Genomic DNA, 11,177 nt, shown 5'->3' with positions numbered 1-11,177 from the left:
ATTAGTTCTTCAAATTCACAAAATGAAACTCTAATTGAAAAGAGAAGGATATAAATGTTTCACATCAGGGTGATCTCAAAACATAGCAAGATTGATACACTTTTCGACAGTGGCTCTCAAGCCAATCTTATCTCTGAAAACATTGTCAAAAGTTTAAACTTGGAAACCATTCCACATCATAAATCATATCCACTTGGATGGGTGTGTGACAATGCACAATTGCAGGTTACTAGAAAGTGTAAACTGAAATTCGCCATTACTGCAAATATCATAGATGAAGTGGAGCTTGATGTTGTGCCATTAGACATATGTGTCATAGTTTTGGGCATTCCCTGCCTCTATGATAGAAAATCTATCTTCCATCAACATTAAAACAAATACCATTTGTTTAGAGATGGAGTAGAATATATTGTGAGATCTCATGGAAAGAAACTAAATCTTTCACTTGTTAATGCAGGACAAATGAAAAGACTAGTGAATTCAAGCAAGAATTTTGTGCTTCTAATGATCAAACCCAAGAATGATGTCTATAATGAAGCTTTTAAAGGTTATGACTTAAAATTGAAATCTGAATTGGTTGATGTAGTTAACCAATATGATGAGATGTTTCAGGAACCAAGGGGATTACCTCTGAAGAGAGGAATCCAACATGAGATACAGTTGCAACAAGGTTGCCCTCTTCCTAACATTGGCATGTACATGATGTTAGTGATGGAAAGTGTAGAAATTAAGAAGAAAATTCAAAGAGTTGTTGGAGAAAGGGATCATCAGGCCATCTTCTTCACCATGTGGTTCACCTAATGTCTTGGTGCCAATGAAGGATGGAACATGGCGCATATGTGTGGACCTTCATGCATTTAATAAAATTGCGGTAAATAACTGTTACCCATTGCCTAGAATAGATGATTTACTTGATTAATTGAAAGATGCAAAGTATTTTACTAAGTTGGACTTAAGGAGTGGCTACCATCAAATTAGAATAGTTGAAGGAGACATTTGGAAGACAACATTCAAAACAAAACAAGGTTTGTTTGAATGGCTAGTTATGCCTTTTGGTTTATGTAATGCTCCTGCTACACTCATGTGTGTGATGAATGATTCCTTGAGGCCATTTCTTGATGAGTTTGTTATAGTCTACTTAGATGAAATTTTAATTTTCAGTAAATCTCATGATGAACATGTCATGAATGTAAGAAAATTACTTGATGTCTTGAAGAAAGAACAATTGTATCTTAAGATGTCAAAGTGTGAGTTTGGAAAAAATTCTTGAGTTTACTTAGGTCATATTGTTGGAGGAGGTGAGTTGAAAATAGATCCCTCCAATGTTGATGTCATTTTGAATTGGCCAAGGCCCAAAATAGTTATTGAGGTAAGAAGTTTTTTGGTAGCAACCCAATATGGGAGTAAATTCAACGCTAACTTTTCTTCAGTGGAAACTCCTTTGCATGTAGTGACAAGTGTGAAAAAGGTTTTTCAGTGGGGAGGAATACAACAAAAGGCCTTTGATGCATTGAAGGAAAAGATAAGTTCAGCTCTAGTACTTGCACTTCCAGACTTGAGACAGTCATTTGAGATTCAGACTGATGCTAGTGACTACGGCATAGGTGCAGTCCTCATGCAACATGGTAAGCCTATCTGTTTTCATATAGAAACTTTTAATGGTGCAGTCATTAACTATCCTACATATGACAAGGAATTGAATGAATTGATGCAAAGTGTGAAAAAGTGGAAAAACTACTTGATGGGTAAGGAAACAATCATTCACACTGATAATCAACCATTGAAATACCTCCAATCTTAATCAAAGTTTCAGCAATCAAGGTACTTCTAATGAGTGGGTTTTCTTAAACAATTCCACTTGGTAATCAGGTATAAGAAAGGTATCTACAATAAATTTTATGATATGCTTTCTAGGCCTATTGTTAGTTCAACTACTTTACTCAAGCATGATTGTATTTTGCATGAAAGTTATATTGAGAAATATAACTTTCAAGATGTTTATGCCAGCTTGAGTCAAGGTAACCAAGTAGAGGAATTGGATTATCATTTGCATGATAACTTGTTGTACCATCTTAGAAAGATGTGTATTCCATGAGGAGAAAGAGTTAGCATCATAAGAGATGCACATACTTCTCTTATTGTTGGTCATTTTGGTGTAAGTCAGATAGTGGCACATCTACAGAAGTATTGTTATTGGCCTTGTATGCTTGGAAGTTTGTCACGTTTTATTAAAGGATTTTCATTATGTGCAATCAGTAAGCCTAGAAATAAGAAGTTAGTATTGTACACGGCACTTCTAGTTCCTTCACAACTGTGGGAGAGTGTTTCTATGGATTTTGTCGGAGGTCTTCCATTGTCAAAAAGAGGTGATGATTATTTGTACGTTTTTGTGGATAGGTTCAACAAAATGTGTAGTTTGATGCGATGTAAAAATAAAGTTACAACTAAATAGACTACTCAGTTATTGTTTCAGAATGTATGGGTCCATTTTAGATTTACCACATCCATTGTTAGTGATCATGATTCTCGCTTTGTTGGGAATTTTTTGTTAAGATTGTGGGTATTCATGGACACCAAAGTGAAAAAGAGTACAAATTTTCATGCACAAATAGATGGTCAAATAGAGATGGTGAACATAACAGTGATACATCTTCTTCGTGGGTATTGTAGAAAGCATCCAAAGTTTTGGGATGAACATTTGCACTATATTGAACATGCTGGCAACCGGGCCAAGCATTTTTCGACTCAATCATCACCATTTCAGCCATGTTTGGGATGCTTGCCTAAATCTCATTTAGATTTCATTTTTGGCAAAGATGTTTCTATTGATGAGCATAGCGACATAGACAAAGAAAGAAAGTTCATTGAAAAAATACAATTGGTACACCAAAAAGTTCAAGAATAGCTTGAAAATAGCCAAGGCAAGTACAAAGCAAGGCACGACAAGCATCATGTAGATCACAAGTTCCAAGTCGATGATGAAGTTTGGCTTTAGATTAGCAAATAGAGGCTGCAAGGAGAAGGTAAAAGGCTAAATCCAATTAGATATGGTCCATTTAGAATTTTCAAAAAGATTGGTAACAATGACTTTAGGTTGGATTTGCCTTCATATATGAAAATTTATGGTGTTGTTAATGTTGATAATTTAAGGTTGTATGAGCCTCCTTTGATTGAAGATCAAGGAGAGAATGTTCAAATTCCATCTATTGAAGACTTTTCTCCATAATTCCTTGATGAGCTTCAGCAAAACAATATACTTGACAAAAGAACAAGGACAACGAAAAGAGGAAGTGTTGATTATCTTCGAGTGGGGCTCAAGGGAACAAATCCTTCAAAATCCAAATTGATAGAGATTGGAAAGGTGAGGGAACTATACCCTCACCTGCTGGACAATTGAAAGTGATCTTTTGGGGTCCAAAAGGCTTCTAGTGGGGAGGAATGATAAGGTGCTCAAAATTATGCTGAAAAATCAAAGTCATTAGAATGGTGGGGAACCTGAATGACCACGTAGTGATCTTCATCTTGAATCTGGTAAAACTTGTTTCACACGAAATAGACACTGTATGATCCCCGAAACGCATTCTATTCACTTTATCAAACAAGTGAATTTTCAAAAAATGGACAGCCTAGTCAGTAGTCTGTATTGCTGACATGGCGTTGACTGGGCAGGTTATGTGGTAGTTGACTGGTCATGGTTCTCTTAGTGAATCAAATTGTGCCAATTCACACCTTTTTGTTCATTATAAATGGTTTTTTTTTATTGTTTGGAACAATGGCAAACCAGAGGCTGACACGTGGCCCAGCCAGAGGCTACCACGTGGTAGCTCAGGTGGCCACTAAAAGCTGGTTCAATGACCGAGTCGGAGGCCACATGATTCCAAATCAGCACCTCCTAACAAACAACACAAAGCCTTACCACACCGCCTACTCAATGGTTCTTAACCATAATGGGAGGCATACATAGTTAAACTGTATATGGTTTACGCTTGGGGATGGGGACCATGGTTAACCCTTGACCCCATTCCATAGACCATGGTTGAAAAATTCCAGCTAAAGTTATTGGAAGGATAGAATTTGGGATCCTGCTAGCTGCCCATGAAAGGTCTTCCTTTGAGGTGTCACATCGTACCTTTGATTTAATGTAGATTCAAAATTTAGCAAAATGGTCTATTTAATTAAAAAAAATCTCCTAAATTCATTAGGTTGGCAAAAACTATTAAAAACAAAAAAAGTTGATGGACAAATGAAAATGTATAATCTTATTTAGTTAGAGTTATAAATTCATGAGAGCATGCTATATTAAATGTCACATAATTTTAATGTTATGTTTTCAGCTTTTTCATATAACGTAATCAGATTCATGATAGAAAGGAGCAACTTAATTCATCTTAGAGTTTGGAAGAATGAGAGAATATAACTTCATTATGGTGAGATTATACACCAAAAAATAAATTTTTTTGAGGAGACATTGGTCTTCATAACCATTATTTTCAATGAAATATTTTATTTTGTGAGACCAACAAGATGAAATTTATTTTTGAGAGAGAAAAATAAAATCTATAAATTAATGTGAGGACTACAAGTCACATAGTTATTTAAAAACAATGATGTAATTGTAATTCAAGGTTTCAAAATTAAATATGCAAATATATTGTTGAATAACATTATTTTTATACCAACAAATAAGTGAATAGATTTGTGACAAGTGCATCGAGAATTCGATAATGAAAATATAATATTTTGCGAAGTATTGATTAAACACAGAAGGACATATTTATACAATCAAATTTGAAGGGAGAAAATTATGTCTCCATAACTAAAAAATATGGGAAATATCTAATCTATGTCCTAATAATAATTATATACAAAATCCCAAAGGATTATTCAACATTCCCCCCCTTAATCTAAAGGAACATCTGACATACCAATTAAAGATCTAAACTTTTCAAACTTTCCATGCCACAACGCTTTGGTAAAGATATCTGCAATTTATTCTAAAGTTGGATAATGTGTCGAATGAATTGTTTTGGCCTCTACATGATAAGGAATCAAATGATAGTTGGTGTTGATATGTTTGGTTCAATCATGAAACTTTGCATTATTGGCCAATTGAATTGTAGAATATTTGTCGACAAATACAAGAGTTGAAGCTTTTTGTTTCTCCTGCAAATCTTCAAGTATTTTTCGAAGCCAAATGATTTCTTTTTTAACTTGGGCTATTGCAACATATTGGGCTTCAGTGGTAGAATCAGTAGGAACAAATTTCTTGCGTGATCTCCATCTGATGGCTGTCGATCGAAGATTCATCAAATAACCATAAGTAGAGACTTTGTTCTCCCTATCTCCATCAAAATCAAAATCTGAATAACGAGCAAGATGGAAGTCTAAAACTTTGGAATATTTGATTCCATAAGTTTGGGTTCCTTGTAAATATTTCAAAATTCCTTTTGCTACTACCTAATGTCCTCACAAGGGTGATTCATAAATATGCAAAGTATTCCAACAAAAAAGGTTAAATTGGGATGAGTAATAGATAAATAAATCAAACTGCCGACAAGTTTCCTCTACTTTTTTGGATCTTCAAATGGTTTTCCTTCTTCTGAAGTGAGCATGAAATTCTACTCCATTGGTGTAGCAATAGGATTATAATACATCATACCATATTTGTTCAATAAGTTTTCAACATATTTCTTTTGAGAGATAAAAATATGTTGAGGTTCTTGATCAACTTCAATTCCAAGATAATAATGAGGTAAACCTAAACCTGTCATATCAGAAAACTTTTGCAATTTCTTCTTAATAGATTATATATATTCATCATTTTTCATTGTGATCATCAAATCATAAACAAAGACAACTAGATATAAAAATTATATTCCAACTTTCTTAACAAAAATAGTTGCATCATCTAGGTCAAAATGTTTATAAATTAACTTAAGAAGATGTTCAGTTAGTTTCTCATACCATGCACGTGGTGCTTGTTTCAATCCATACAAATACTTCATTAATTTTCATACCTTTTCTTCTTTCCCTTTAACATAAAAAACTTCTCGTTGAAACATGTAAACATCTTCTTTCAAATGCCCATTTAAAAAAACAATTTTAACATCCATATGATGAATTTTCGATTGCTTCTCAGTTGCAATAGAAAATAGAGTTCTTATTGAAATATGGCAACAAGAATATTCCAATTTAATTTGTCCTTGAATTAAATTGTGAATTAAAATCGAATTTAGTCTTAACAGCTACTTGGAAATAATTAATTATTTTATTTTAAATTAATTAGTTGGAGAAATTCAAGTTAGAAGTATTTTTGAAGTCATGCAAGAGTTATCCCTTAAATTAAGGAGATAAGATGAGTTATATTTGAGTTGTAATTAGTTAACTCAATTTACTAAGTTAAGTCCAGTTAAATTAGTTCAAAACTATTTGAGGAACTAATAGTGAGTTAACAGTTAGTTGATGCATTAATGCACTCAACTAGTGCTACTCCAATTAACTGAATATTCCCTCATCAGAAACTCATGCATGTCTATTCTAAGAAAGACCAAGTTGAGATTAATGTTCAAGGACAGTGTACTATCAGTTGCATGTGTTTTCTCATGGAGAAAATTCATGCATGAAGTCAAGGATTCATCCTTGATGATTGCGGAGTTTTGAAGGCTTGGTTTTCCACTTGGTAATAGGCAAATCATCCAGAAGGAACAACGCAAGGAAATAGGAGCTTGGAGGGCAGAGAGGAAGGTGGAGAGAAGCCAAGATTGCCTGTGAGCGTCTATGACGATTGTATTTAGACCTGGCTAGCTATGAGAGCTAAGGCTTTGTATAATTCCTATGTATTTCCACCATGTATGATAATACGATAGTGTGGGGTTTTTAGCTGAGGCTTTCCCCAAAGTATTTTCACGTGTATTATGCCATAGATTCTTCTTCTTATGTATATATTTTTTAGCTCGATCTTTAAGCTTCTGCCAATTGATAGTAGAAGTACGTTATAGTATTCTGCTTTGATTTATATTTCATTACTAGGCTGACCTACAAATATTTTCTACATGGTATCAGAGCTTTGAACAATATACTGAGAAGAGAATTCGAAGTTTGAAGTTCGGGGTTGCAGTTGCGAATCAAATTCATATCATACTTCAAGGTTGGCCAATGGTGTTCTATGGCTTGAGACTCGAGTATGCCTTGGAAGGTAGCTCGAATTACATAGCATGGAAAGATAGAATGGAGGCTGTATTAGAAGAAAATGGCTTGAAGGAATTCATTGATCAAGAAATCCCAAAGCCAGCATCAACTAATGCACAAGAGTTGGTTGAGTGGAAGCAATGTGTGGTGAAGGCAAGATAGATCATCCTTAAGGGAGTTTGAGACCATATTGTCTCGAGTCTCCATGGGAAGGATACTCCATTTTTAATGTGGAATAAATTGAAGGACCTTTACAAAAATAGTAGCGAATAGAGGAAATTGGCACTCAAGGATAAGCTTCGAAGAATCAAGATGGAGAAGGGCGATACTATTTCTACATATTTAAACAAGCTCACCACCTGCAAAGATGAGCTTGGTAGTGTGGGAATAACTACTGCCGATGATGATATGGTGAGCATTGCTCTCCTTGGCCTTCCAAAGAGTTGGAATAGCTACCAGGACTCTATGAATGGAAGCGAGAAACTACCCTATTGGGAACGACTGTGGTCGGATCTTATGCAGGAGGAGATTAGGAGGAGCACACGAGATGGTTCTTCATTCAAGAATGGTAATGAAGAAAATCTGGCCTTAGCAGGTAAGGCAAGGAAAGGGAAGGGGAAGGCTTCCCACTACAAATCGAATTCTTCTCATGGAGGGAAGAAGGGTGACATGTCTAAAGTAAGATGCTTTAATTGTCACAAGATGGGACATTATGCGACTAATTTCCCATCGATGAAGTCCAAGAAGGGATCCTCGAAAGGATCGGAAGGTGAGCCATTAGCCTCTCAGTTTGAAATGGACTTTACCCTCATTGCATGCATGGTGTCATTGATGATGGGTTGTGTTTGGTATCTTGATAGTGGAGCCTCATTCGACATGACCGGTGATAAAAATTTATTCAGTGCCTTGGTGGTGAAATACCTCAATATGCGAATAGAGATGGGTGGCGATGGAAGGTATAGTGTTCCAAGAGTGGGCATGGTTGCTTTTCAAAGGGAGCATGGACCTCCTCTCACCTTGATAATTGTGATGTATGTGCCTGGACTGAAGAAGAATTTGGTATCGTTCGCAATGTTGAACGACAAAGGCTACAATGTTGTCTTCAGTAAAGGAAAGGCTTTCCTAAGACACATAGCCACGGGTCAGACCAAGAGGATAGGGATTCGGGTAAATAATCTCTATAAACTAGAGGTAGATGATTGTGCACCATTGAGTATGAAATAAGAATTAGTGCAAAGCCAAGACATTGGCAAGTTGTGGCATATGCGGTTGGGCCATTTGCATCATGGGGCTTTGAAGATAATGCAACCGATATCTACAGGACTTCCCAAAGGTAAACTTAAGCAAGTTGACACATGTAAACATTGTACCTTGGGAAGGTACACCAAGTCTTCCTTTCATGATCGAGATAGTCGAGTAGAGGCTATCTTAGAGTGATTTCATATTGATTTGTGTGGACCATTCTCGACGACATCCATAGAGAAGCAAAGGTATTTTGTGATTTTCATTATTTACTAGTCTCTTAAATTCTGGATTTATTTCATGCAGAAGAAGGACCAAACTTTCACAAAGTTTTGTGAGTTCAAAGCTTTGGTCGAGAAAGAGTCAGGGAAGAAGATCAAGGCCTTGAGAAGAGACAACGGTGGAGAATATGTCTCTCAAGATTTTAAGGACTTCTGTGCAGCAAAAGGAATTAAATGAGAGTTGATGGAACCTCATAACCCACAACATAATGGGGTGGCCGAGAGGAAGAACAGAACTATTCTCGGGGTAGCACGGGAAATACTGCATGACCAAGGCCTGCCACTTCACTTGTGGGCTGAGGCATGCAACACAACGGTCTATTTGTAAAATAGAAGCCCGCATCACATACATGGGATGAAGACACCAAAGGAAGCTTTCTCTAGTAAGAGACCAGATGTGGGTCACTTCAGGATCTCTGGCTCATCGGTATATTTCCATGTGACAAAGGATGCATGGAAGAAGCTTGAGCTGACAGCAAAGTTGGGGATATTTGTGGGGTACACTGATACACCTCACAACTATCGAGTGTAATTGCCTACCAATCAGATGACAGTGGTTCACAGAGATCTCAAGTTTGATGAGTAGAAGGCCATGTGAGTTTCCCTTGAGAGGGAGCTCCAACTACAGGTTGTGGAGGAACTATTGGTTCCTAAGGAGGAGGAGCCTCAGACTAATGTGGAGTAGCCACATATAGAGATTCCAGGAGTGGAGACATCCACTCAAGTAGAGTCTTCCAGAGATAGACAGAAGCGTACAAGAGAAGCTGACATATTTTTGGAGGATGTGAGAGAGAATGTGGGAGCACCATCTTCTCAGCGCAAAAAGAGGAGGTCACCTGAGAAGTATAATGGATACATGGCCCTTGCTGGGGAATGTGTTGATATCGAGCCATCTTCCTCTGAGGAAGCAGTGCAACAACTAATTTGGGTTGATGCTATGGTGGAGGAGTATGACTCCATAGCTCGTAATAGTGTTTGGGACGTGGTTCCGAGATCGGAGAACAAGTCAGTTTTGAGTTCCCGTTGGCTTTACAAGGTAAAGCAAGTTACTGATGGTAGTTTGGAGAAGCATAAGGCAAGATTCGTTGCCCGTGGCTTTTCACAGGTCGAGGGGATTGACTATGATGAGAATTTTGCTCCTGTCACAAGGTACTCATCGATCAAATCTATGTTGGCACTATCAGCACAGATGGGTTGGAAGATCCATCAGATGGATGTGAAGACTGCATTCCTCAATGGCCAGATTGAGGAAGAGGTGTACATAGAGTAGCCATAAGGTTTTGAGACCTTCGATCGTGAGTCGCATGTGTGTTGACTCAAGAGAGCATTGTACGGGCTGAAGTAAGCACCTCGTGCTTGGTACACCAGGATAAACAACTACTTCATTGGGTTGGGCTTCACAAAGAGTGAAGCGGATGCGAACCTATACCACATCGTGGTGAAAGGTAAGTTGTTGATCATCATACTTTATGTTGATGATCTCATATTGACTGGTGATGATCAGTTGATTGTGTCTTGCAAGGAGGACCTTACAATAGAATTCGAGATGAAAGACATGGGTCTCATGAAATACTTCCTTGGCATGGAAGTGTGGCAGAAGGATGGGGAGTTGTTTGTGTATCAAGGCAATTATGCCAATGAGATACTCAGGAGATTCCACATGAAGAAGTGCAAGCCCATGTAGACTCCTCTAGCAGGTAACTGGAGGCAGGAGGTTACTACTTCAAGAGAAGTGGTAGAGGCTACTATGTACAGGCAGCTTGTGGGTTCACTGATGTACTTAGTGAACACACGACCAGATTTGTGCTATGCAGTGAACCAGTTGAGTTAAGCGATGGTTCAACCTACCAAGATGTTTTGGAAGGAAAAAAAGCATGTATTGATATACCTCAGAGGCACATCTCAGTATGGATTATGGCACAAATGGACAGAGGAAGTGAAGCTACAGGGCTTCACTGATGCAGATTGGGTAGGGAGTCCATCAGATCAGAAGAGCACATCAGGAGGGATTTTCAACCTTGGGTCAGCGACAGTTTCTTGGTACAGCAAGAAACAGAGGCCGGTTGCACTCAGCTCAGCAGAGACAGAATACATGGTTGTAGGTCAGGTAGGATGTGAGGCCATCTGGATGTGGAAAATCCTAGTTGGTTTGTTTGATTAGAGGATGGATCCAGTTGTGATCTATTGTGATAATCAGAGTTGTATCAAACTCTCTGAGAATCTAGTATTTCATGATAGGTGCAAGCACATCGACATCCAGTATCGTCATCTCAGAGACTATGTAGCGAGGAGGTTCATGTTGCTGCAGTATATTTCAACAGAGGAGCAAGATGTTGAGATTTTGACAAAGGTATTTTCAAAGTGTAAATTCGAGTTCAAGAGAGACAGGATCGGGGTGGCAGATAACCCCTTTCTTGTTGAGAGGGAGTGTTAAAATATGGCAACAAGAATATTCCAATTTAATTT

Source organism: Pinus tabuliformis, chromosome X (genome assembly GCF_031772625.1).
Source record: "Pinus tabuliformis cultivar Carrire ecotype Pingquan chromosome X, CPIR1, whole genome shotgun sequence".
In the NCBI taxonomy this organism is placed as follows: Eukaryota; Viridiplantae; Streptophyta; class Pinopsida; order Pinales; family Pinaceae; genus Pinus; species Pinus tabuliformis.
Note: the sequence above shows the minus strand (reverse complement) of the source record.